Source organism: Cavia porcellus, unplaced genomic scaffold (genome assembly GCF_034190915.1).
Source record: "Cavia porcellus strain 051 isolate PalLab524CR breed Dunkin Hartley unplaced genomic scaffold, mCavPor4.1 scaffold_38, whole genome shotgun sequence".
NCBI classification, from domain to species: domain Eukaryota; kingdom Metazoa; phylum Chordata; class Mammalia; order Rodentia; family Caviidae; genus Cavia; species Cavia porcellus.
In genome coordinates, this window is record NW_026947521.1 from 622,731 (window position 1) to 650,713 (window position 27,983).

Consider the following 27,983-nt stretch of genomic DNA (forward strand, 5'->3'; position numbering starts at 1 on the left):
CCAGCACTTTGAGGAGGTCGAGGTAGGAGGATCAAAATTTTGAGCCCAGTCTGGGCAACTTAGTGACTTGTGAGACCCTGTCTCAAAATCTAAAAAATAAACTGGGCAGTTTTGAAATTATTTTTTGGTTTTCCCAAGTACAACCGCAGGACGTGCAGACCAGAAGGTGACAATTTGAAGACAGTGTCCTGTGTGCCTTGCCATGTTCTGTGTGTTTACAGGTGTATTATCTAACTACTTGAGAGAGCAAGGAATTGCATGGGGTGAGGGGACCCAGCCCAAGCCGGGACACCTGGTGAAGTCACCCTGAGCCTGCACCTTGGAGGGTTCTGAAATGGTTCTCTGTTTTCCCTTGGGAAACGGGAGTAGGACTTGTGTTGTGCGGCCGGGGCATCCTTATTTGCCATCTGGGTAAGAAGAGGGGTATGCACTCCAGCCAGGCAGACTGACAATGCAGAGCGGAACTGTTCACGTGGGAGCAGGCACACGCAGGGAGCGCACTGGACCGGTGAGGATTAGGTTTGGCGGCAAGTGACCAGAACTCAGATTAAGAGCACTTCCCAAAGGTGTGAGCTCATTTCCCTCTGCACAAAGGCAGGAGGTAAGGCAGTGCTCAGCTTCCTGGAGGAAACAAATTGGTTTTCTTTTCAGTGCCCAGGCCACATTCCCTCCATCGGGTAGTGCTGGTGAAGCTTTTAGAGCTTTCTGTGGTACAAACGGTCCACAGCAGCGCAGTGCATGCCTTAGGTTCCCACCAGGGCTGTAAGGAATAGCCCACATCCAAACTGGTGAGAAGAGTCCGTGACTGCACGCAGACATCCCTGCGCTCACACCAACGCCAGGACTTCGCCAGATGCTGCATACAGCTGCAAAAGACGCTTTATCTCAAGAACTGCACGTACAGCTAAAAACAAGGAGAAGAAATGAGAGAACCAGACTCTGTGCTGTCCTTGCCTCTGACACTGAGCTTGGCCCCGGGCCTCCAGAAAGAGGTGATGTCTAAGCAGAGAACAAAACATGATTAGGAGCTTATGGACCCAAACAATATTTGGTATCAGCAATAAGTTCTAGTGTCCTGGGCAGGCATGGTGCTGTGTACTTGCAATCCCAGGGACTCTGGAGGCTGAGGCCTCCCTGTGTGTTCCTCCTGTATCCTTCTCTGTCTCTGGGATGCCCTTCCACTCATGCCAGTGTCCACATGGACAGCCTCGGTTAGCCCAGGGCTCTCCTTCACCCTTCATACCCAGCCAGTCCCACTGGTCTTGGTGTCTCCCTCCTGATCCTGTTCCTCTTCCCCAGCCCTGAGTGAGTCCGAGCCATGGTATACGACGCTGTGAGCACTGGAGGAGTCTAAGTGTGGCTCAGACCCCTCAGCCCCTGATCACGTAGCACCAGCATGACCATCTCCCTGCATGAGACCCATCGGGATTCCTGCATCCTGCAACAACCCTGTGGCCACACCTCCCTGAATCTACCCTACAGAGAGGCCGGGTCCTCACCCTCCTCCCTAAGGCCTCACGCTCCCCCACAACCCCTTGCCCTGGCCACTCAACCCTCCTGACAAGGCATGGGGGTGTCTCCTGAGGGCTGTGGTGCCCATCCCTTCTCCCCTCAATCCCAGTTCTTTAATGCCTAGAGCTTTCTTTTCAATACTCACACTGCTTTGTAATTTTACACTGGCAGGTTCTTTGATTAACATCTTCATTGCTTCCAGCCACAACAAATACAGTAGCTTCAGGTTAAACAGTTTCAGACAGTTCCTCTTGCAAAATCAGAAGCAGAGTGACCTTTTCTAATATCTGTGTGTAAGAGGAATGTTTTTAAGTGAGAGGCCCATGGGATAATTGAGTTTATCATGATTTTATATTAACTTTGCTATTGCTTTCTGCTGAGGTGGAGTAATAAACCCAAATTTCTCTCCCCGGAACAATGAGGGGAAGCTGGCTTAGCATGGGGAGGATGGGAGGGCTGGTTTCCTTCACAGCCCTTAATAACCTCGGGAGCTGGCAGGAATGCTAGAAAGCAGCCCTGGAGAGGTGGAGAAAGAGGCCTTTCAGGTTCTTCTGGGTGCCACATCCAGACTCGTGACAGTCACCAGGGCTTGGCCCACTAGTTATTTACAGGCCAAGTGAATCCTCCCGATGTGTTTCGTGTGGCTAGAATGTTAGCTTATGCAGATGTGTGTGTGTGTTACTGGAAACAGAACCCCGTGCCCCAGCCTGCACACCTACACGCACCTTTACCCCCGTATTTTTGCTTATCCTTCCTGGTAGTAGATTCCCAGTTTCTCTGCTGCAAACAGTATTGCCAAGAACATCTGCAAAAACCCTCTCTCTGTGGGCGCAGCGCAGCGTCCCTGGACAATATCTGCAGGAGTGGAGCTGTTACGTATCGAGCATAATTGAGGGCATGGCTTGGGTAGCCGAGGTTTTACTCAGCAGAATCTTTTGCCAGAATCTTGTGCGTAGAGCTCTGTCTCATTTCTTACTTGGTATTTTTAGATGTCCCAACATTTTACATCGCATTTTTAAACTGCTGATGATATTGAGAATGCTCGCCACAGATTTCCTTGCCATTAAGGTTTTCCTTTCTGAAACCGATTTCTGGACGACCTCTGTCCGCCCTTCTGTTGGGTTGTTGCTGCTGCTGACATGGCAAGGCCACTGCTTGTAGATTCTGGACACTAATATGTCACTGAGCGTGGATGTCACAGACACCTTTGACTTCAGTGTCCGTTAACTTTGTCATGTCATCTGTAGGATAAATAGCCTTCATTATGTTTCGGAGTCAAATTCAACATTTTTTCCTTTATTTTTTGTATTTTAGGGATCTTGTTTAGAAAAATATTCTGCAACTGAGATCCCAAAAATATCTGATATTTCTTCTAATAGTTTCATATTATCTTTCAGATTTAGGCCATAAGGTCTTCAGTTCATTCAGATTTTTTGTTTTGTTTTAATGTCATGAAGTAGGGGTTTAATTTCATTTTCTCTATAAGGAGCCGAACTGTCCCCAACATCATCTGCTAAAAGGATCTATTCTTAGTAGGGTTTATGGGGTCACCTACGTCATGTGCTATATTTCTATGTCTTCAGAGTTGTTCCTGGTTCCTTATTTTGCTCTATTTGTTCATTTTTGTGTGTTTCTGAAGTGATACACTACCCTATCTAGATTACCTTGGCTTCTAAGGGATGTTAATATCTGATAGGGTCGGCCTCTCTTTGGCTTGTCCTTTTAAAAATTAGCTATTTGAAGATTTTAGTCTAGCAGTTATATTTTAGAATCAATCTGCACAATAATTCTGGAATTTTGAAATTTCTTTGTTATATTAATTTTAGGAAAAAATCATATCTTTACAAAATTAGTTGCCCAATCCCCCTCCACGCTGACATGCCTATTAATTCAGCTCTTCTAAAAATGTGTTTTAATAGTATTTCTAGATTGTCTTCAGGGCTGAGGATTTAGATCAATGGCTCAAGTGCTTACCAGGTAAGCGTGAGGTTATGAGTTCGATTTAAAAAAACTATATATATATATATATATATATATATATGTGTGTGTGTGTGTGTGTGTGTGTGTGTGTGTGTGTATTATATGTGTGTGTGTGTGCATGTACACTTGTGTGTGTTTGTGTAAAATTTGAAAGGTTTTTGGCTGTTGTTACTATTAGGAGTGGAGATCTTATGGCTGTGAAGATGTTTTACAAAAGAAAGAGAATTAGTATTCACGGCACAGGGGAGGTATCTGATTTTTATTTTTAACGCTGAAATATTTTAACTCTTATTTTTTAAGTACTTGGGAATGCACCCAGGGTGCCACAGGCTAAATACTGTACCCTGAGCTACATCCCCAGCCTTCTTTACAAAATTCTGAGACAGGGTCTCCCCAGGTTGCCCTGGCTGCCCCTGAGTATGTGATCCTCCTGCCTCAGTTCCAGTAGCTGGGGTTATGGACCTGCCTCCTCTGAATCTCTCTCTCTCTCTCTCTCTCTCTCTCTCTCTCTCTCTCTCTCTCTCTCTCACTTTTTGAGACAGGGTTTCACTATGTAGTTCAGGCTGGCTTTGAACTCACTTTGTAGCCCAGGCTGGCCTTGAATTTGCAGTGATTCTCCTGCTTCAGCCTCCTGAGTGCTCGGGATTACAGATGTGTGCCTCTCTCGTCTAAGAGCCACTGTTCCCTCTTCCTGTCTGCCCTGCTCCCAAAAAGCTTTGGAACAGTGGCCTGGCACACAAGTAGAGAACAACACCTCTCACCGGCCTTGGGTCCAGCCTCTTCCTCCCACCCTGCCTCTGTCCTTCTCCACTCCTGCCCTGCAGCCAGCTGTGACTCTTCTGTCACTTCTGATGCACCTCTGGGTATCATGTGCAAATTCAACTGCTCAGTCAGTAAAATGCCTGCTTTGGGGCATCTCCTGGGCAGCCATTCGCTGCCTGGTGACAACTATTCCACCTTCTCCCCTCACCGCTTGACCCTGAGGGATGTCACTGGTGACCTGAGAGGCAGGAGGGACCTACAGTGTTCTCTCCAGATCACTGTCACTGGAAAATTCCATGAGCCTCCCTTCCCAAGCCAAGAAATGGTCCACATTCACACCTCCTGCATTCCTTGCTCCAGGGTAACTCGCAGCTGCTGCCCTGCTGGTGACCACTTTCTGGATCTCATCTCCCCTCTCTCTGCCCTGCTCTGTGAGAGGTGTATTGTCAGCGCCCTGTGTGCAGATGCGAGGAAGAAGCTGCAGGAGAGACTTCACTCCAACTCGCTTTGTAGGTAGAGGGGTCAGGACTCTGAGCTAGACAGCCATCTCTGTTAGTGGTTATCTACACCAACTTAAAAGCAGCCTTTATAGTGTAAAACTCGCCCACTGGGAGTGTACGATGTAATGATTTTAGTAAACTTACAGTGCTGTTCCACCGTCACCGCAGTCCGGTTTTAGAACATTCCCACTTCTTCGGGATGTTTTCTCGTATCATTTTGGTTAGTTCCCACTCTTTCCCCTGGCCCTAGGCAACCACAGATCTATTTTCTGTCTCTATAAATTTGCTGCTCCACACACTTGAATGAAATCATTTTGAAGTCAGCCTGTGTTATCTTTTATTTGCCTATTAAGCACATTTGTTCAGGGGAGACTTTCTAGTTCAGTTCCAACATTCAGCACAGAGGTGTGCATTGGAGCAGGGACCCCAGCGGGGCTCGGCATCTCTACTCCACATGAGGCCATGGAAGGGGCTGTTTGGTCCCTAACAGCTTCAGGCTCTGAGGACATCCACCGAGGCACTGTCTGGCTGAAGTGGAAAATCAGAGTGACCGTAAGGTGGATGCTATGGTTTATTTCTACAATGTTACCCCAAAGTCTCAGGATTGTAGTTGGGGTCTAGTTGAAAGGAGTGAGTCACTGGGGCTATGACACAGAAGAACACAGTCTCCTCCCTCATCTCTGTTTTCTCTCTGACTTGGTGACCATCCTTCCTCCCGAGCAGGCCCTTCCATCGTGCTGGTTCTGCCTTGGCACCAGCTGGCCATGGACTGAACCCTGAAAATGTGAGCCAAAATGAACTCCTCCTCCTCCTCCTCCTTAAAATGGAAGGTGTTGGGTATGTTTGTCTCAGCAATGAGAATGTGACTAACACAGAACACTGATACCAAGTGCATGGTCATTGTTGTAACTCTACATGACTGTGGCTCAGCAGCCTTTGGGACAGGTTAGTGGATGAGTTTGGATAAGTTTGCAGATGTGGGCTAGAGAAGCCCTTGTGAGCAGCACTTGATGTGTGATGCCGATCAGAGTTCAGAACACCAGAATGTCCACAGTCAAGGCCAGGTTCAGGTGGTTTCGTGGGAAACAAGGACAGCACTGGCAGTTAGACCCAAGGCCATGTCTTTTATGCTCTGACAGAAAATCTGCCTGTGTGTTACCCACATCCTGAGACCTTGCAGAAGGCTGAGATTAAGGATGACAGATTACTTAATCTTGTAGAAGAATTTTCAGCAGCCTAACATTTAGGCTGTGCCATGAGGATTGCTGATTGTTTTCATCTGATCTACAAGGAAAATCAGCAAACGGCAGAGGTGAGTGATTTGAAAAGTTTGCAGTTTCACCAGAAAAGAAGCACTTGCAATGATGGGGTCATGGAGAACATGCTTGCTGGAAAGATTCATATCAAAAGGGAAGCCAATTACTTTGCATCAGGAAAATAAGAAGGGTGGCTTGAAAGGCATCTCAGGAATCAGCTGGACCCCAACCCATCACAGGCTCAGCGGTGTAAACACAGGAAGGCTGCGAGGGAGATAGTTCCCTAGGGCTGGTTTCATTCACCATGTTCAGTCACCTAGGTATTCAGAAACATCTGCAGCCATGGGCCAAGGGGGCTCAGCTACTGCTTAGGCTGGCAGCCAACCTCAGTGTCAACCATGGCATACAAGAATCTGTGAGTGTCAAGCCAAATGTGCAGTGGAGACCCCAGAAAGTCAGAGATGTCAAGAATGGGCTTATCCACTGAGGAAAGCCACAGGCAGAGAGTGAAGACAGCCCCAGGGGAACTCCACCTGGGGCATCTACCTGCAATACCAGAAAGGCAGAACTGTTCAAACTCTCTGGAGCTCACGCCTCACCACAGCCTGCCCCTTGTGCTGGACATGGCACTATAGTGTTCAATGTTTGTTCTGATGGTTTTAGTCTTGCTTTGGTCCCATTTCTTTCCATTCTCTTCTTTCTCACTTTGGAAGGGGGATGTATGACGCTGTGGGGCGGAACTCTTTAACTTTCTTTTTCATTTTTATAGAGGCTAAGAGTTTGCCTTGAGTCTCAGAGGAAACTTTGGACTTGGACTTTTTACCCATGCTGGAACTGTTAAGACTTTGGATTTTGACTCTTAGAGATGAACAAAATGCGTTTTACTTACTGAAGTTTGAGGTAGAAATGAACCTTTTGGAGACCAGGGGTAGAATGAAGGTTAGGACCCAAAATGTCCCCCAAGAGCCTCATATTTAGAAATGTAATCTGACTGGAAGGGGCAGCCATGGCAGTACATTCTCAGGCTCCTCCCTTCTCTTTCTGCTTCCAGGCTACCAGGATGGGAGCAGCTTTCCCCTGCCTTGCCCTTCCACACTGTGGTTTGTGTGTTAGACTCAGCTCACAATGGACTGAGCTCACTGAAACCACGAGCTCAAAATAAACTTCTCCCCCTTTAAATTGTGAAGGTTGGATATTTTGTCTCAGCAATATAAAAGTGGCTAACACAGGGGGAGAATCACACAGGTTGATTTTTATTTCTTTTCTTTCTTAACCCACCTGGAGTTGCATGAGCTGGCACACACCTGCAAACCCAGTTACTCAGGACACTGAAGCAGGAGGATTCAGGTTGGAAGCCACCATAGGCAACCTCGTGAGACCCTGTTTCAATCCCTACTACTCCCTATAACACCAAACCAAACCATATGAATTAGTCTACCTTTATTCATAGATTTGTACCCCAAATGTTGTTAGGAGCAACTCCATTTAAAATAAATAGGCACTGTAGGTTTTTTTTTTTTTGTCTTTTTCTTTTTTATCGGTACCAGGGATTGAACTCATGACCACCTGCTTGCAAGGCAGGTGTTTATACCGCTGAGCTAAATCCCCAGCCCCTCATTTAAAATAGAATACAAATAATAAAACAAAGGTCTACATTTTTTAAATTTAAAATGTAATCCAAAGCTCTAGAGTGAAATGAGCCAGCACCCCCTCAACACCCAGTCCGGAAAATCCACCCTGGAAGAGGAAGTGAGGGAGATAACAGAGACAGGTCAGCTCCCTTGCAATCCCTCCTCGAGGGTCACCACTGTAGATTATGCAAGGTTTGGGCCCAATGCAGTGACATTCAGGGGATTTTACATCTTGCATCTGGACCCTCAGTGACTCCCAAGAGCTCCTTTCCCTGGTGCAGAGTTGGAAGTGACCAGTGAGGGTGCTGACCTTTCCTTCTTCCCTGACCATCACCCCTGGCCCTGCGGGTGAAATTTCCATGCTGCCCAGGGAGAAAATCGAAATCCTTGTTTCACGACCATTGGTCTCATCCCAGCTCTTTGCACCCATTCTATTCCTATCAAGGACGATTTCTTTTCCAAGTCAGGAAGCTCACACACAGGCTCACCGGTGAGCCCCTAGGGAAGGAGATGTTCCCCTTCCCTCAGTCACTCCTGTGAACTGTGTTTCCTACACCCAAGTAGACCTAAAAAGAAGCCAGTTTAGACTTCATTCTCAAGGGTCTCCAGGTGGCGACAGGGTTGGGGTGTGAGCCGATTGGGTGGCGGATACCATCACAGTCAGCAATGATGTTAGCACTTGCTAAGAACTCTCTGTGTCTGGGAGAGGAAAGGGTTATGTGCCACGTTCTGTGTGTTTTGCCTGCTTTTCTTTCTTTTCTTTCATTTAATGCTCCAAATAATTTTATAAGGTCAGCGATATCATTAGCTTCCTTTTCCAAGTGATTATTAGGGTTTTCAGTACAGACACGTTAGCATCGTTTCTGGTGATATTCTTGTTCCTTCTGAGACAGGGTCTCATTGTGCAGCCCAGACTGGCCTCGAAATCACATTTTTCCTGCCTCAGCCTCTCGAGGATTGAGGTCACAGCATGTGCCACTGCTTAGAGCAGAAAGTATGTACAGTTACTGTCATTAATAAGTTGTTAGTGGTGCAGACTTTTAATTATAGCTCTTATTACTAGACAGATGGTTGAGATAGAAAACAGCATTGGGGCTGTGGATGTAGGTCAGTAGCAGAGCCCTTGCCTTGCATGTGGAGGTCCTGGATTCAGCTCCCAGCATCACACACACACACACACACACACACACACACACACACACACACACGAGAAATTATTGGTATTATCATTGGCTCCCCTTTGCAGAAAACAGAGACTAAAAAAGGGCAACAGGACCTATGCAAAATGCAGGAGTCATTGACACTTTGATATCTCATTCCCAACTTCCTCCCAGGATGAGTGGAGAGGAGAGGAGGGTCACAACTAGCTCAAGACACTCTGGGAGGCTGAGGCAGGAGGACAGCAAGTTTGAGGTTAGCCTGGGCAATTTAGGGACTTAGCAAGAGTCTGTCTCAGAAATGAAAAATGAACTGGGGAGTGCAAAAGCCCTCCATTTAATTCCCAGTACCACAGAAGCAAAAATTATATTATACTCCTTGAACACAGGAATTAAGAGTGCATTTCCTTATTTTAGGTGACAAAAGCCTGAGAAAAATACATAAATGTCTCCACAGAGGCCTGAATTTGCAGAGTTCTACGCCATGACCTGTGTTCCTCATTCTAGCATGGAAGGGTTCTGGCATAAGGCACAGATATCTGGCTGCCCCCTCTCCTCCAGAAGCTGCTCTGCGCATGCCCAGTGGCATGGCAGAAGATTCCCCTTTTTGAATCTGTCCTCTACACCTCTGGCTCCAAAGAGCATTCCATACCAGAGGTATCTTTGTGAGCAGCAATGGCTTCATTAAGGGACATTTAGCATCTTACAGAATCCTGGGGGCCCAAAGACCAGGCTTGGACCACTGGACCAGGAACAGTGATACCCTATAATTGATATTCTATGCAGAGATCAATCATGGTGGGGGGCCGGGAACTCCTGACCCATCTCTTCCTAAAAAGGTCCTTGTTCTTCCCACATGCACTTGCTTCATGACTGGCTTCCCCATTAGATCATTGTTACCTAAACAACTATATTTGTAATCTTATCGATCATTGTTTTCTCCCACATTGTATCTACCTTGTGATTTTGTACCTACTTTGTGATTTTGCTCTGTAAAACATTCTTTGGGACGTGCGCTCATTGGCAGCCCACTTTCTGGGTCCCCTCCTGTCTCTTCCTCCATAAAATTTTCTATTGTTAAAAAAATGTCCTATTGTTAATCTCCATTGTTCCTCAGAATTCATTCTTCGATTTTGGGGAATGTGAAATTAGCATACTGGACCTCCGGCAGGTTGAGAGTCATAGTAGTTTTCCCTATATCCTTTGGAGGTCTGATGTCATTCTTGGAAATCCCACTGAGGTGCTTGGAAGGAGAAAAGAGTTTGCTTTCATTTAATGGATTCTGGATTGTGGCTCGATTAAGTAATGAAAAATTGTCATCTGTGGTTGTCAATTGCTTATGCCTTGAATTTTATGCCTTGTCTCTCTCTTTTCTTTTTTTTTTAACTAAGATTTTGTTAAAATGGTGTCAAATTTCCCTTGAGACCATGGGAAGATTATGGTGTTTCTTGGATGGGCCATTTTACTCCTGCAGGCAGGGTCTTGTATTCCTGTTTGTATGTGCTGCATGGGGATTCACTAGTTGCTGAATTTATCAGAGCTGCTTGCTGCACTCCTTTGATTTGTTAGATAACAGTGCTAGGGAAAAGTAGTGTTAGAGTACCCCCTAGTGGACCTTGATATGAAATGCTGTAAAATGGGTTTGTGAAATCTGGTTTATATTTCAGAAATACACAAGCCTGTTGTAGTCAGAGCTTACAAGGAAAATATTTAATACAAGAAATATAATTTATAGGATTATTTTATACTATTCACTCCAAGTCAAATGTAGAAGAATATGGGAGATCCGTCTACACACTAAAGACCCAAAGAATCCAGCAGAAGACTTGGATTTCACAGCAATGTCCTGCATGAGTCCAGCTGAAGACCTAGAGCTCATTGCAATATCCTCTACAAGTTCAACTGGAGGCCTAGAGCCCACAACCATGTCTTATGCAAGTCTATCAGGGATCTGCACTGGGAAGGCCCAAAGGTCAGCGGTGGAAACTAGAAAGTTTACACCAGCAGGATGAAGGAGCTGTGCCAGCAGGCAGAGGGATCTGCTCTGGAGCCAGGAAAGGATGTGTGAGGCAAGGACCAGAACTCCCTCAAAGAGAACTGCAGCCTTGTCAGCAACAGTGAGGACCCAAGCTTCAGATGATGAGAACAACCAAATTCACATCAGGAAAGCCAGTGTGGCAACTTCTCCAGGAAAATCACCAACGCACATCTTCCCCTCCAGTTCTGCTCTTTTGATGCTGGCAGCGATCCTTAAGTGGGCCCTCCACACTGAGCCAGTTCACTGGGTGTTGGTGTTACAAGCTGACCATTAAATAATCCACCATAGTGCCTATTAATAAATCACAGGACTCCACCTACCAATTAAAAGGACAGGTTCCACTGGGTGGGACTGGCCCAATCCCCTCCATACTCGAGAGTGGATATTGAACCTGCTTTGCCTCAGTTTCCCTTCTGGTCTGATCTTCTGCTGGTAAGGGGAAGTCTTAGCTTTTGAGATTCCCCACCATCGCCGTTCCAGGCCGAGGGTGGCAATTCAGGGGCAGGTAGTGTTGGCTCTCTCAACCTTTCCCTCTCAGCCAGCAACTAAGAACCTTCCAGGGAAGTCCTCAGAAAATGTGTGTTTGCTAATGCTGAAGACAGGGATGTCCCTTAGATGAGGGACATAGACTCTGTCGCTGGTTCCCATGAGACATAGAAATTTTGCCCATCCAGGAGAACACATATGAGAGCCATGTCCCAGCTTAGTGTTTTGGGGGGAATTCTTCTGGAAACGGGAAACTGAACCTGAGACCCCGTGGAAAGAACTGACTTCTGGGTGAGACTAAGAGGAGTTATTTCTTAAAGATGATATTTAAGGAGCCAAAGCACATTTAGTTTAAGGGGGACTTTCCCACCTCCTGGCTCTCTCCTCCGTCCTGTTCTCATCATTGGTGTGTTTAGGAGAAGGAAATACTTTTGCTAATGTGTAAATGGTGGCTGCTGAAAGATGGTGTATGTGTTAGCCTATGAGCTTCACAAACGTGTTGCAGACACATAGACATAGAAATTTTAGAGTGGGGTTTGCATGAAATTTAGCCTTGTCTTCTTACTAAGGGAAGATTGTCTAGGTGAAGAAGCAGAAGGTCCCAGGGCCCAGGCCAGTATTTTTCCTGAGCAATTATTTGACTTAATCTTTAGGAGTGATCTCATGGCAGTTAGGGGTACCTCTTCAAAGGGGGGACTAAAAAAAAAAGGGAGGACTATTAAGATAGCTGGCTTACGTAGAAATATTCTTTTTTTTTTTTTTTTTTTTTTTTTTTTTTTTTTTTTTTTCGTTTTTATCGGTACCAGGGATTGAACTGATGACTGCCTGCTTGCAAGGCAGGCACTTAGGCCACTGAGCTAAATCCCTAGCCCCAGGTAGAAATATTCTAAGCAGTCATACAGGGCTAGGTCCTCAAAGGAGCCAATGCAGAAGATAAGAACACATTCCAGCTGTGGCTGGAGGTTCACTTGTTGAGAGCCCGATCTCTAAATAAAGATGGAATAGCTACACCTACACTGCATGAGAGAGAAAAGATATATGACAATTGACACACTAAGTAGGCATCAGTCACTGGGTGTGGGCCCAGGACCTCCTGACCCATCTCTTCTAACAGAAGTCCTTGTTCTTTCCATGTACACTTGGTACATGACCTGCTTTCCCATTGGGTTAATATTACCTAAGCCAGTGTACTTGTAATCTCATTGATCATAGTTTTGGTCCATGTTGTACCTACCTGGTGATTTTGCACCCACTTTGTGAGTTTGCTCTTCCTTTGAGCCAGGCGTGGTGGTACACACCTATAATCCCAGCACGCCAGAGGCTGAGGCAGGAGAACTGCCATGAGTCTGAGGCCAGCCTGGGCTACAAAGTGAGTTTAAGGCTAGTCTAAATCATACAATGAAACCCTGCCTCAAAAAAGACCAAAAAAAAATTAAAACATTAATTTAAGAAGTGGGCCTCATTGGCAGCCCACTTTCCAGGTTCCCTCGTGTCTCTTTCAAGTTCTGTCTCCCCTTTAATAAATACTCCCTATTCTTAACCTCCGTTGTTCCTTAGAATTCATTCTTTGATTTTGGGGAGCATGAACTCAGCTTATTGGACATCCAGCAGGCTGGGAGTTATATTTCTCTGCATCATTTGGAGGCCCAATGTCACTGGGAAATACATCTGAGAAAGGAAAATTAAAAAGGGTGATGCTGTAGCTGGAGTGTGAATTCAGCCCACCGAGGAGGCAGATGGAGTATGCTGGGTGCTGGTTGCTGGGTGCTGGGTGCTGAGTCAGCGGCTCGAATCCTCCTACCCTCTCAGCCCCCTCGGATCTGCTGGATTCTCTCTGTGTTTCCTCTCAGATGCTCAGTGTCACACTTACTCTATGATCACTAAAGCTTTTTTTAAAAACAAAAATTCATTCTGTTTTACTCCACAGGCATTCAGAGGCTGATGAGTTTTTTCCCTTTTCTGGAGAATGCCATAAACCACAGAGCTGTGATGTAGTCTGAAGATGCGCTGGGTATTTCTAAGGTGGTTCTAAGCAGAAAGAGGCAATCAGCAGCGATGACAGAGAACCTACCCTGAATGGAAAACCCTTAGCTGGGAGTGTGGCTCAGTGGTGTGGGGCTTCCTTAACACATGCAGGGCCCTGGGTTCCAGCCTCAGGAGGAAGAAAAAAATCTTGCCTGGGTAGCATCTACTGTGATCCCAGAAGTCTGGGAAACTGAGGCAGAAGGATCACAAGTTTGGGACCAGCCTGAGAAACTTAGTGACTTCACAATACCCTTTCTTAAAAAATAAAATGAGGCTGGGATATAACTCAGTGTGAAGGCTCTGGGTTCGAGTCTCAGTACAAAAAGGAGAGGAAGAATGAGGAGGAGAGGAAGGAGAGGAATGAGAAAAAGAAAGAAGGGATGGAAAGGAGGAAAGAAAGAAAAGAAAGACAAGAAGACAGACAGACAGACAGACAGGGTGGTTCCCTCTTGCAGGACTGCTGTGAGAAGTCAACCACCATGTGTGCGAAGCATGTGTGCCACTGCTCCACAACCAGTGACAGCTGTGGTTACCATGGTTATCATTTTCCTGCCAACCAGAAACACAGTTTTTTTTTTTCAGAAACATAATTTTTGAACTCACTGACTCTTCAAGAACAAAAATCCTAGGCAGAAGACTGATATGAATCTTTCGGCTTAAAAAAAAATCCCCATTGCAAAATCAGAAACTGATGTTCTGGTTTTAAATCGAGGCTTGAAGGTTTGGTGACCGAAACATTCCACCAGTTTGATGCGCTGTAGGCCTGGGAGGTGTCCTACACACACCAGGGCTGTCATAGCAAGGCCACCACAACCACAAGAAGAGGTCCTCTGCGTAACCTTCGAATTCGTAAACACTGATAAAGGCCATCACTTTCAACTCCCGTAATGGTCTGTGATTTAACCAACACAGATCTGCTGCTTCGTGCTTAGGAAAGGGGAAGATAAGACATTAAATAACCCACTCCGGTCTCCTGTCTCTTCCTCGGGGCTGTCCCCTCACCCCCCTTCTGTGAATTAATCTGCCACACATATCCTCAGGGCCCGTTGGAAGCCTTCCTCTCCTTTTTTCATTAAAAACAAAACAAAACAAAAAACCCACCTTCTCTTCTGACCTTCCACAGCACAAGTGTGAACCCTATACTTTTGTATTCCCTGATTCACTTTCATGTGTGCCCAGCGATTTGTTGCTTTTCGTGTATCTGTTTTTAAAATGTATTTTTAAAAAAACTCTGCCCCATCAGACCAAAAAAAGACATCTCTCACTGATAGGGACCTTGAAGTATGTTTGGGGTCTCATCAGTGGGCTCCTTTCCGGTCACCCTCCCCGCCCAGAGCTGGACCCAGAGGAAGAAGCCGGTGCCCTGTGATGGATCCATGGGGAGTTTCCGTGAAAGAATGGCCTGGAAAACCCACTGCGGGTGAAAACGGAGGCTCAGTCCACAGGGACTGCTATCTAAGGGGCAGGGCAAAATGTTCTCGCTGGCAAATTGAAATACAAAAAAACAAACGCAACCAGGAATCGTGTCCTTTATAGGCAGCTTTTATGCTGACTCTGGTGATGACAACTATGCACTTATAATTTGACAAGACTAGGACAGGTCTTTAGTGGTGGGATCCCAGGGGGTGCCACAGGGACCACACATAGGTGGAAACATCCTGGTGTGGTGGGTGACACTCTGCTCCTCTCTCGCAGCCACGAGAATTAACTTCATGGTCGAATTTGATTAAACAACTCCTAGCCTAGGGAAGCTGGATAGCAGCTGGTATTTTGGGGAGGTGCTCTTAAATTATGACAACTGAGTCTGAGGGAAAAATAAACGCTTTTCACCCAAATGTCACTTGCGTATTGTTTCATCCTGAGCGTCAGCCCACAGAGAGCTTCCCGTTGTTCTGTTCCCAGCATTATATATGACACGGATAATCAGATTGACGTTCCTCATAAATTCCAAATCACAGGGTTATAACAGGGTTATAACTTGGGTTTCCTCTATGGCCCAAAATTCCAGATTTTTTCCCCAGTGATTCCGATGACCAGCGTTCTGACCACCAGGACACTATTTCTCATCCAGTGAAGAAGCAAGGGCTTTCTTTTCTTTCTTTCTTTCCCTCCCTCCCTCCATCCTTTTTCTTTCTTTTTCTTTCTTTCTTTCTTTCTTTCTTTCTTTCTTTCTCTTTCTTTCTTTCTTTCTTTCTTTCTTTCTTTCTTTCTTTCTTTCTTTCTTTCTTTCTTTCTTTCTTTCTTTCAATTTGAGAGCTCACTTTGTTGTCCAAGCTGGTCTTAAACTCTTGGGTACAAATGATCTTCCTGCCTCAGCCTCCCAAGTAATAGAACTATAGTGACCCTGGGGCTGGGGATTTAGCTCAGTGGCATAAGCGCCTGCCTTGCAAGCAGGCAGTCGTGAGTTCGATCCCTGGCACCTATAAAAAGGGAAAAGCCAAAAAAAAAAAAAGAACTATAGTTACCCTCCACTGCACCCTGCCCCCATCCAGGCCAAAACTCTTGACATCCAAAGCTCTGCCAAGTTCCCTAAGGGCCCTTCTCCAGGCTGCCACCTCTTAGACTTCCCTGCGTACATTAATCAGCAGAGGAGCTTGTTCAGGTGAGGATTCTGATTTCGTAGTCTGGTGGTATCGACATGGTTCTGCCTCCCTAACCCAGCAAGGACAGAGGTCCCTGGTCTACAGACTGCACTTTGGGTGCAGGCCCAGAGAGCGTGCGTGCAGGTGCTCGCATGCAGGAGGCAGGCGCAGTCCCCTCCCCAGGCGTCCAAGGTGACTCCACTTTCCTGGCAGGACCAGCTGGGGAAGAGCATGGTGTCTGGGGACGATGCCGCTCCAGTTTCGGGGCTGGTGGGAGGCCCCCCCGAAGGGAGCTCTGCTTGGGCGCTGCTGCAGGCCTTCCTCACTGGACCTTTCCTGACTTTCTGCTTGAAATTGGTCATCCAAACCCTTCCTTGTGACTCTGCCCCACGTCCACATCGCTGCCTCACATGGATGTCTGGCCTGGAGTCCTTGGTCCTGTCTGGGACAAACTGTTGAGGTCTTTAAGCTCTTATCCTTGGGGACAGCTTTTACCGACCTCTATCCTTTCTATTTTTATTTTAAAGAGAATAAAACCAAGCAAAATAAAACAGAATAAAACCAATCAAAACAAACCAGTAAGTGACACGGGACTTTAAAACAATAGGAAATCAGCCATGGTTACCCAAATGCCTCTTGTTGTCTTCAAAATAGCTGCAGATACCTTCAGGTTTAGGAAAAATCAAACAAAACAGGACAGAATAGAACCAACAAAAACAAAACAATGAATGCAGTAAAGGACTGCAAAACAAGACAATAGTGAATTCAAAATGGCTATCATAATGTCTGAAATAGCTGCCCCTACCATCAGATATAACAAAATCAAACAAAACAATAAAACAATACAACTTCAAGACAAGATAATAGGGAATTAACAATGGCTACCACCTTCAGAAGGAGATTCCCCCAGATGCTACCCTGAGTATTGTTAGCCTCTGAATAGATGAGCTACCCTCGGCTTTAGACCTGCAAAGTCAGTGAAAGACTGAACACTATAAGCACTAAATTGCACCTCAGTAGCCATCGTCACAGCCTGTGTTTCTCTGGATCAGCCAGTGGCTTATGGCAGTGGGGAGGGATGGCTGGCTCTTCTTGTTTCCCAGGCCATGCAGTGGAAGGGGCTAGGGTCTGGCTGTCCCCCCAGTGGCCTGCGCATGGTGTCGATTCACAGGGAGGGCTTGCTTCTTGGTGACTTTTTGTTTTCTGTTCCTGCAGTCCCACAATGGCACTCCCTATGTCTGTTTTAACCTGGTATTCTTGACCAGAAAGGGAAAAGAAAATTCACTAAGACCATATCTTCATTAAAAAAAAAAAAAAAAAAAAAAAGGTATAACATGTGCCTTGTAGATAACAGGTGTTTGAGACATTCTATGTCTTTTTTACTGAGGCAAAATTCACGCAACATAAAATCAATCATGTTAGAGTATTCAGCTCAGTGGCATTTAACGTTCATGTCTAGTTAAAAAATGCTTAATGCATACCTTTTAACAGCAGTGTGAAAGCAAAGTGGAAGATCAGTTGGGTGATTCATAAGAAATTCCTGTCATTTATTGAAATCACTAGGCAAATTGTCAACTCTTTTACAATTGAAAATTACTTAACGATATGAATCTGTTTTTGCTTTTTTAATGTTTGCTGCTGTAGTAATGGTAATTGTCACTATACATGGGACAGTCACCATGTGCCAGCCACCTTATATGTAGTTTCTTATTTGAACCTCATAATGGCCTCATGAAATAGGTATTATTAATGTGGTTGGCTTTTGATGGAAAAGGGCACTTAACCCCAGAGATTTTAATTAACTTTCCTAAAGACACCCAGCTGCCACCTGGCTGGACAGCAGTGTAATTCAAGTCAGTGGCCTCCTAATCACAGCATAACAAGGACTCATGCAGACACAGACTTATTCTATGTGGCAAGTATGAATTATGGATAGGATGCTAAACTCCCAGCAAGCAACACACTGGATACACGTGAACTCAAGACTAAATATTTGGAAACAGGACTGAGAAGGAGCTAATTGGGCTGGGAGTACAGCCCCGTGGTAGGGTACTGGCTTATCATGTGTGAACCCCAGGTTCCATCCCCAGTACCCTCCAAAAGTAACAATAACAGCAGTCTTTATAAAACCACTGAAAATTAAGAAATGTTTTTTTTTCTGCTGAAGATTTTTGTTTGTTTTTTTGAGGCAGGGTCTCATTATGCAGTTCAGGCTGGCCTTGAGCCTCTGTGTATCGTAGGCTGGTCTCAAACTTGCAAGGAGCCTCCTGCCTCAGCCTCCCAAGTACCAGGATTATAGATGTGCACCACCATGCCCAGCTTGCTGAAGATTTTTAATAGTATTTGTATTTAATTTAATTTAATTTGTATTTGTTCACGTCTGGAGTCTGAAATCATATTTGGCGAGTTATTATTTTTTCTCTTCTGCACCACTGATTTCTTTTTTACCAGAACATTCTAATCAGAAAGGAAAATTACTCTGGTCTCTTTTATTTTAAAATGAAACAAAACAACCTCTCCTCTCTTTTGGTGTTTTTGAGACAGAGACTTTACATGTAACCAAGGCTGGCTTTGAACTCGAGGAAATCCTCCTGCCTCAGTCTCCTGTGTGTGAGGATTACAGTGTGCGCCATCACACCCGGCTCAAAGTAGCCATGTCATCTCTGTCCATCTGCCCATTTTTCGCTCCATTCACACAAAACTTCCTGAAGGCACTGTCTATGGTATCCGTGTTTACATTCATTTCCCGTCCCCTCAGAGGTGATGGTGTCACAGCCACTCCACAGACACTGCCCTCTTTCTGGTCACCAATGACCTTTTTGTATTGCCAAACTGTCCACCCACCGTGGCCCCCTAAACCCCGAGCCTCCCTGCCAGCCCCCAGTGCTCAGAGATGATTCCAATACGCAGCTCCCTCGCCCAGGGCTTGCTCTAATGCCACCTTTCCCACGTGCATCCTACCTCGATGTCCCATCGCGGCCCGCGGCTGTAAGGACTTCACGTTCACCAAGGCCACCATCTGCCCCAGCCCCTGCCCACACTTCACACCCAGACCTCCGGCTGCCATCTCAGTGCTTCTTCCCAGAGGCTTCATGTGGGTCGCACACTCCCACGTCCAAAGCCAAGCTCTTGGTTTTGGTCCCAACCTGTTCCTCCCACAGAGTTTTCCAGTTCATAAATGACATCAGCGTTTATGCAGGTGTCCGGGGAACATGGATGAAATACACTGCCTCTGTTTCCGCACAAGCTTGCTGGGCTCCAGGGCTAGCGTCTCCCGGCAGTTGGTCCCCCCTAGTCCTGTCTCCCTTGTGGCCGCCATCGACCTCCCTTCTACCATGGCCCCAAACTGACCACTCTCCTTTCCTTCTGCTCCCTGAAACTCCTTCTCAAAACCACCACCAGGGTAACTGAGACCCTGGAGGCTGAGACTATGGGGGGACTGTCATTCCAGAAAGTTCACCTGGAATTCACGGTGGGTGCATAAAGGATTAGCTCACAGCCGAGAAGAAAGGGGGGAAAGAATTGTTAATGCTGCGCGTTAGACCTGGTATAATCACACTTGATTCAGGTAGGAAACGCAGTGGTGCCTTAGGCACAGTACTGACCCCTGGCTTCTCAAAAGCCGCTGTGGTGATGGTGACAAGGTGCGGGAGGAGAAGGTATGCAGCAGAGGGAAACCAAAGCTTGCCCGAGAGCAGACACTCATTCTCCATCGCAGGAAGCCACGGGACGTCCAGTGGCAGAAAATCAGGAAACACCACTAAGTGTGTTTGATTTTATAAACTAACTACATGTATTTTTAATGCATAATAAAAGAAAAAAATCCAGGATTAGGAGAGATCAGAATGCATCTTTAAAGTCCACATACCATTATATTGAAGTTCCTATTTGTTTATTTATATTGTATTTATTTATTCTTGTCTGTTTGAGACAGCATCTCTCTATGTAGTTCAGGCTGGCTTGAGCTCACTTTGTAGATCAGACTCACCTCAAATTCATAGCAATCCTCCTGCCTCAGCCTCCCAAATGTTGGGATTACAGGCGAGAGCCACCATACCCAGCCTTTGTTACTTATTTAAGGGTCTTGTTACTGCCTTTCTCCTAGGATGTAATTTCTGTATTTTTATTTTAGGGACATTCAAAATGTTTGGCTAATAAACCATAGTTCTTCCCTTGGAGGGTGGCATTATGAAACATTTTTAGAGGACTTAAAATATTAATTTAAAAATTAATTTTGTTCAAAAGAACATAAACCCATTGACTGCCTAGCAAATTGTTCCACATATATTCTTCCCTATTTAAAAAAAATCAGTATTTGGTTTTCAATGTCAGTTTGAGCTCATTAAAAATAGAACAGTCAAGATGAAGTCTTTTTTACTAATACAAAAATAATTTCTGGATGCAAAGAGTATTTGTTTAAAGAACAATTTCTCTTTCTGTGGAACAATAACATTTGAGAACAAGGAAAGAAGAAAAATAATTTCATTTCAGCTTTTCATGAGTACTATAAATAGCAAAGAACCGGCCTATCTTTTTCCATAACTCAGACAATTAAAATAATTGCCTACTGAAGGTATAGGATGTGGATTGTAATACAATCCCCTCCAGAAGTCAGAGCTCGAACTGTGACTCCATCTCTCAGAAGTGGATGATTTGGGAACCTCCTCCCAGTGGATACTGCCTCATCTAAAATCACCCGTGTGAGGGGTCAGGGACGAGCAGTCCCAGGCAGGTGCTTGGCCCCTCTGGGCAGCAGAAAGAAGGGTGGTGACCACCACCTGAGAAGAAGGTGATTTGCTGAATTTAAGAGTGTGGGGTTTGCTGGGATTTGAAAGCTGCAGTAAAGAGTTTTGGTTTTATTTGCGATAAGAAGCTGCAAAAGCAGAGCTGTGGAGTTCAGACTTCTGATGAATTAGCAGTAATTTAGCATGTGTCATTGAGACCTCATCAGAAAAGGATGCTCTGACTTCTAAGTACTAGAACTACCAAATTCGGTGTCCAAGTAGAAGGCAAAGCCGGTCAACCAATGCTAATTAGGCTTTTCACTCTTCCTTGTGCATGTGGGGGGAAATAAACCAGGGGAAGCTGAGCGGCTGCTTCTAGAGTGAGAGACCTGGGTGGTGGTCCTAGGTTGGAAGCTGGGGACAGGCAGGCAGGTGCAGGAAAGGGCCTGGGTCAGGTGGACTCGCCAAGAGACCATCTTTGGTTCAGGTGATCACTTAAAATCTTACTCACTCATGAGAATAAAATGGAAGTGTCATGGTGGTGGCTACTGATGCCAGAGCTACTGCTGGTCACAATCTGTCTTCACAGATGCCCCTGGGAGGGGGAAGAACGACCTCAGCGGGCAGTGGGAGCCGAGAGGACGGGACAGTAATACCGCTTTGACCTCCTCCCATGCTCTGTGCACCTGGGCTCTTTCCTTCAGCCGAGTCACGGAGATGGGGTGAGAAGGCCTCAGACACACAGCGCAGGGGCCACGCACTGGGGTGCTGGGAGCCCCAGCCCAGAGGGGCACGTCTGACCAGTATACCAGTCTCAGAATGCCAGGGGAGAGGTGGCTCTGGGCATGGTGATGCCACAAGGAGACTCAGGTTTTCCAAGTTGGGTCGCATCAGTGACTCGAGCAGAATCATTTCCAAGTTCTGACTCCACACAAAAGACAAGAGTCAAGCCCATGTTCATTAGATCTTGGGTCTTTTGAGGAGGTCTCACAGGAAAATAATAATAAAATATGTAAGTTTGAAATAACAAACTACAGGTGTGATATTCCTCTTCATAGGAACAACTGCACTGTGGGCGCGGTAGTGCGTGGCTGTGATCCCAGGACTCAGGAGGCTGAGGCGGGAGGATCCTGAGTTTGAAGTCAGCCTGGACTACCTAGAGTTCAATGCCAGTTTGAACTATGCAGCAAGACCGTGTTTCAAAACAACAACCACTGCAACCACAGCAACAAAACTGAGCCAAGCATGGGGCACATGCCTGCAGTCCCAGGACTTGAGAGGCTGAGGCAGGAGGCCTCTGTGAGTTCAAGGCCAGCCTGGGCTACATAATGAGTTCAAGGTCAGCCTGAACTACATAGTGAGACGCTGGCTAAAAATACCAAAAAATCATATATATATGGGGGAGCAATGCCCGATATTAGTTTTGTAAGTGCAGAGTGTGTGTTGTCGATAGTGATATTTACTTATTTACTTATTTTTGCAGTTCTGTGGGTCAAACTCAGGCCCCTGTGCATGCCAGTCAGGCAAGGCTATGCGTCCATCCTGTTATGTTTAAACAGTGAATGACCTTCTGTGGGTTCCCTGTCATCTTTTGTTGGCATGCACATCCTTCTAAAGAATTCGCTTTAGTTTATTTAAGAAGATACTCAAGTGGGATATTATGGAGACTAACTGGCCTCTCAATAATGTTTTATGGGTTATTATTCCTAGTCTTCAGTATGTACTGCTCTTGGGGGAAGGAAGGGGGAAAGGAAATAATATTTATTCAGTTTTCACTGAAGAGGGTTGGTGTTTCTCTCTCTCTCTCTCTCTCTCTCTCTCTCTCTCTCTCTCTGTCTCTCAGACAGGGTCTCTAAGTAGCCCAGGCTGGCCTTAAACTCATGGTGATCCTCCTGCCTCAGCCTCTCAAGTGCTGGGATTACAGGTGTGCACCACCATGCCCAATTTGGAGATGAAATTTGTCCTTAGCTCAGGTGGTCTTGGGAGCAAGTGGCCACCTGATGAAAGGCAATGGCTATGACATCAGAGGTGTCCAAGGTCCCACTGCAGCTCTGGCACTTCTTGACATGGGACCTGGGTTAAACCACATGAGGCCTTGGGCTGTTTACCCATGAATGGTCACAAGGAATAAAATAATGCCTTTAAACATTGGCAGGGGACCTGGCACCAGCAGTGGCAAGCAAGGCACTCATCCTGGGTGTAAGTCCAAAGGGGTGCCCCAGAGCTAGGGGCTGAGAGAAACCACAGTTGAACGCAGCACTCCCAGAAATGAGACTGGTGCGGAGAATCCAAGGTTAACCACACAGGAACCTTTCCACAAAGACAGGGTCGAAAATCCTGCTCTGTGCCTGGCTTCAGTGGGACCTACATGGCACTCCGTCCCACACCTGTGCCAGTGGGCACGGCCCTTCCTCCTGCTGCTGCACAGAAAGGAAGGCTGTCTTTTAATCCCCCACCTACCATGCTCACCATCCAATAATGTACTGCTCAGCAGGAAACCTGGATGGGAGGTCGGCTGGTGGGAGCTTGCTGTGTAGACCTCAGGTGATGTCAGGAGCCACCTGAGGGTGAGTCTGTTTTAATTCTGAGGTTCTTCTAGAGCTTCTGGCCACAAGCCCTGCGAATAGTCTTTCTGTCACACACGGGAAGTAGCACTGAGTCTCAGGTGTGTGCTGAAAACTACATCCCGAAGATGGGCTGGTCCTTCTTTGTATGCCAGGTGCTCCCGGAAAGGTCTTCCTGATAGTTTAAGCTTCCCCAGCTGGTTGTGCCTGAATTGTAGGTCCTTTAAGAAACCTTTGTGGAACTGGGCATGGTGGCACACACCTACAATCCCAGCACTTGGGAGGCTGAGGCAGGAGGATTCTTGTGAGTTCAAACCCAGCCTGGACTACATAGTGAGAATCTGTCTCAAAAAAAACATTCTGTAATAAACAGACAGCAACAAAGTCATAAGAAAAACAATATTTAAGAGGACTAGCCTATTCATGAAAGAAATTAGCAAAATAAGCCAGCTATTAAATATTCAAAACATGAAAAACCCATTATGTTTCCACAGAAGAGGAGAAAAGTATTTCTTTAATTATGTTACTAATATCAACAAAACCAAAGAGAGCCATGAAGAATAATATGTGCGCTAGCTGGTTGTTGATACAGATTTTTAGTTTGTGAAGAGAGTAGCGTTCCCAAAGCCTGAGCCCTGCCTTAGCTCAATATCAAATTTCTCCTAAACAATGAAACATTTAAAAAAGGAAACAGATATGGTGATAATGAAATGAATGGTAGAGTTCAGATTGTCAGTCGGTAAGCAATAATGTTTTTTATTTGTTTGTTTTGCTTTGTTTTTGAGACAGGGTCTCGCTATGCAGTTCAGTCTGGTCTTGAGTTCACTTTGTAACCCAGGCTGGTCTCGAACTCACAAGGATCCTCCTGCCTCAGCCTCCAGAGTGCTGGGATGACAGGCATGTGCCACGATGCCAAGCACAACAATGTAAGAGGCTTCCCGTTCTCCCCAGCAGTAGACATAAAGGCGAAGACCATTACTCCCTACCTTGAAGGCCGCTTGTGCTGAGTCTGCGGGTGCCGCCTGTGGCCTTCACCATAACCGAGAAATTCTCTAAAGAGAGACAAGCCTGTCTCCCCCAGCTGACATTTCAAGCCCACAGCCATCTGATGACGGAAAAATACTCATTAGACGCCCCCAGTGACTTTCAGGTCCCCAGATCAGCTGCAAACGTCCGTCCTAGAGACCTTTCCCCAGCATCCTCGGATGTGAGCCCCGACTCTGCGTCCTCCTTACGCCCCTTGGGGTCCCCTCCTCCTCCTCTTTCGGGTCCCTCCCTGTGACCATGTTCATTCTTTGGCACCTCGATATCTGGGTGAACATACCCTCCAGACAGAGCGGGCGCCCCACGCCCGCGGGGGACAGCTGAGGACAGGACCAGATGACGAAGCCCCTTCCGGGCCTCTCCGTTTTACGGAAGTTTTCGCCCACGCAGGACCCTCAACTTCACCGAGGGGGCCCTGCTTGCAGGCCTCATACCTGTCCTGTACACTCCTTTCCCCTTCCTTTATTGTTTTCACATTTATTAATGTGAATATTTAAAAACTTTTATTTACACTTAAAATAAGTATCTCCACTGAAAACGTAGTATTCGTTTTTAGGGATCTGCCAAACGCATGGTTACCTGTCCTTGCGTGGGCTGGGGCGCCCCAGCAGATCTCTGGTGATGGAGAGCTAGTGTCCCGTGACATCTACACGCCCCTGTTTCAGTATTAATCATCTTAGACCAAAGTAGGGCAGGTGAGACTGGAGACTTCCTTAAAGCCATAAAGCTTCCAGAACTGACCTGGACGTTTCATCTTCAGGATTTGGGCACGCAGACACAGGACCAGGGCCCAGCCACGCGATAAATTAAAAACAAAACGAAGAACCAGAAACTTGACAATGTCTGTGCCAGTGTCTGAGCTTTTGAGAGATGAGTGTCCAAACTGCAACCCAAAACCCACTTACAGATTGCGAAGAGCCAACCCTGCGATTCGACCTGAGAAAGAGCGCCCCCTGCGGCACAAGCGCCAAGGTTCGCCACCACTGGCTCAGCGTGTACATTGCGCAAATTATTTACATTTAACCGCTGGTTGGTGAGTAACGTTCCTGCCTGCAAGTTTGTACTTACTCTTTTTGATGAATCCCGTTTAGCAAACTACCAGCATAAAGTAATTGGCAATTATGGATTGTTTAATGAGAGAGAGAGAGAGAGAGAGAGAGAGAGAGAGAGAGAGAGAGAGAGAAATCTATTTCTCATAATGAGCTCCAATACAAATAATTCTGGAGAAATGGATACTCGATTGCAATGTATCTTACAGGAATAGAAAAAGGTGGGAAAGAAATTAGGGCAAGCTTACACCCCTGTGCATTCACTGTCAACTCTCTTAGAATTCTGAACAAATTGCTTGGAAAGAGAGAAAGAAGTTGGTCAGAAGTGGGATGTCGGAGGCTTGATTTTGAGTCTCCCTTGCTGCTGCAGGACTCCTGTGTTTAAAGAACTGTAGCTACATTTTCTCGTTGTGAGTGGATTTGCAACAATGCTGGTGTTCTGTTTATGTTACTTGGCGCTTATTTTCTTCTTTTAGCACTGGGAATTGAACTTGGGGCCTTATGCATGCTAAGCAGGAACTTGGCTACCGAGCTGTCTCCCTATCCAAATCAGCATAAATCGTAAAAAGGAAATTAACAGAGGTTGTGTCCACGTGACCAGGGCCCCTCAGCTTTTCTCCCCTGAGCTGTGGGAATCTTGCAGCAGATGAAATACCCACGTCACGATCTGAAGACCCCCAGAAGTCTCCGGTCCAGGTGGTGCACCACATGAAGGGATACAAAGCTCGGCTGACCCTATCCTAGTGGGGAGCCTGCTGGGGATAAGAGAATACACCCCTGGTTCGGACAGGTGTTCCTGGTGACACCTGTGTCCTTTCAGAAACGGTGGCAAATTGCTTCTGCTTCACATCTATCTGAAGTGGCAGAAAGTCCCAGGGAAGTCGAGTAACACAGTCATCACGATGACACAGACTTCAGCAGATAAACGGCGAGGAGGACAGCAGTAGTCTCGGAGCTTTTCCAGGGCGCACGGGTTGCTGTGGGGTCCAGGTCCACGTTCCAGGGCGCAGAGCCGGCCGGCCGCTCAGCGCCAGCGGCAGGTACTTTGCGGTGTGTCCACACAGGTCCCCCTGATGAGTGTCGCCAAGCCGCAGGCTCCGAGAGAGAGTCTCGCGCGCGCCTTCCCCCTCGTCTTCCTTTGTGTCTTAGGAATAAACACAGTTTCCAGCGCTTGGCAGACGTTCAGTAAACGCTACAGACTGAATGAAGGAGCCCTCCGCGGGGGCATTACCCGATCTCCCAGGCGAGGACTCAGCCGCGGGATACCCAAGAGCGCGCACAGGCGCGCGCGCGCACAGACTTGCGCGCACCGGGACTCGCAGCCGGGTCCCTCCTTGAGTCACGCTCTCCCTCCCCTCCCGGGGATGGGGAGCCGGGCGCTCGGCGCGGAGCCCGACGTCTGGGTAAGTAGAGCCCTGGGGGCGAGGCGAACGCGGCAGGCGGAGGTGGGTCCCCAGCGCGCAGCCGCCCACGCGAGCAGGGCATGGGAGCCGCGCGCGGAGCCCGGGACGCGGAGCCGGCGCGCGGAGGGGAGGCGCCCCGGCTGCGCGCCGCAAGGTGACCCGGGGGCCCTAGACTCGCTCACCTGCACAGGTGGGGCGTGCGCCCGCGCGCGCTCCTCCCTAGCTCCGGGCGGGAAGGGCGGGGCACTGTCTCTGTGGGCAGGAGGTTTCGTAAGAGCGGGATGCCGGGGCTCAGCGGAGCCTCCCTTTGCAGCCCCGGGCTCTCCTCCTCCCGAGCGCAGTGCAGCCCCCCGCCCAGCGGTGGACCCGGGCAGCCACGCCGAGCGGCTATTTCGGGCGCAGCGCGCAGTGGGGGGAGGCGCGGCGGGCGGGCGGGGATGCCTAGGCTCCGGTGCCTGGCAACTGCGTCCAGGCAACGCGGGCCTCCGCGCCCCTCCCGCCGCCAGCCGCGGCCGCGCGCGCTGATTGGCCGGCGCTCCCCGCGGCGCGGCTGCAGCCCCGAGCCCGCAGAGCCCGCAGAGCCCGCCGCGCCTGAGAGCGGCCCGCGCCGGTGAGCGCCGCGCCCGGCTGCCTGCCGGGGACGACGCCGCGCCTCACCCACGGTGAACCGCATGCTGGCCGGAGGGTGGAGCTGGGCGCGGGGCGCACTGGTGTGGCGTGGGCTGCATGCTCGCGGACCGGCAGGGGCTCCGGGGACGCTCGCGGCGCGGGGCGGTGCGCGGCAGGGGCGCGTCCGCATCCCGCTCTCGGGGCCGAGTGACCTTGGGTGGGTTAACCCAGCTCCCCTTTAGACCGAAGGGGCTTGGGGTCCTGTGCAGGTGTGTTGGGCCATGGTGCCGCGAGCCCAGGGACGGCCCAAAGTACGGTTCGGTTCGACGAATGCTGGGTCTGCGTGTTTATTTGGCGAGGGGTTTCCCGGAACCGATTCCCGAAGTGGCAAGGGGTGTTACTGCCCTGCGGAAAATGCGGGGAGAGCAGGCTGAGGTCTGCAGAGTGGCTTCTAAAAATGCACGGTCAAAACCTCCGGGTGCCCCCAAGTCATGAGCAGAATCCGGGTTAAGGCTCCCGAGTACTTCTTTTCTGTAGTTGAGCTCATAGGAAACTTTGAACAGGTAAAATCAAAACCCAGTAGTGGCTGGCAGTAGCAAATTAAATGAGTCATTTCTTCAGTGAGCATGAGGATGTGTGTGTGTGTGTGTGTGTGTGTGTG

At 47.6% G+C, this 27,983-nt stretch overlaps 1 protein-coding gene and 1 long non-coding RNA gene across 7 annotated transcripts in view; one reads left to right on the forward strand and one right to left on the reverse strand.

Moving 5' to 3' along the window:
* Positions 1–23,697: 23,697 nt before the first annotated feature.
* Positions 23,698–27,207, reverse strand: LOC134474816 (uncharacterized). The gene is made up of 2 exons (XR_010045676.1): positions 26,896–27,207; positions 23,698–26,454 (listed from the first exon to the last, which is right to left on the reverse strand). It is a non-coding gene; the product is annotated as an uncharacterized LOC134474816 (long non-coding RNA).
* Fam81a (family with sequence similarity 81 member A) overlaps positions 26,572–27,983 on the forward strand; it is a 44,880-nt gene continuing 43,468 nt past the window's right edge. The window contains exon 1 of one of the 6 annotated variants that reach the window (XM_063243602.1): positions 26,572–26,713. The gene's annotated coding sequence lies outside the window, so the exon portion shown is untranslated. The other 5 variants (XM_063243603.1, XM_063243604.1, XM_003463509.5 and 2 more) reach the window with 5 other exon arrangements.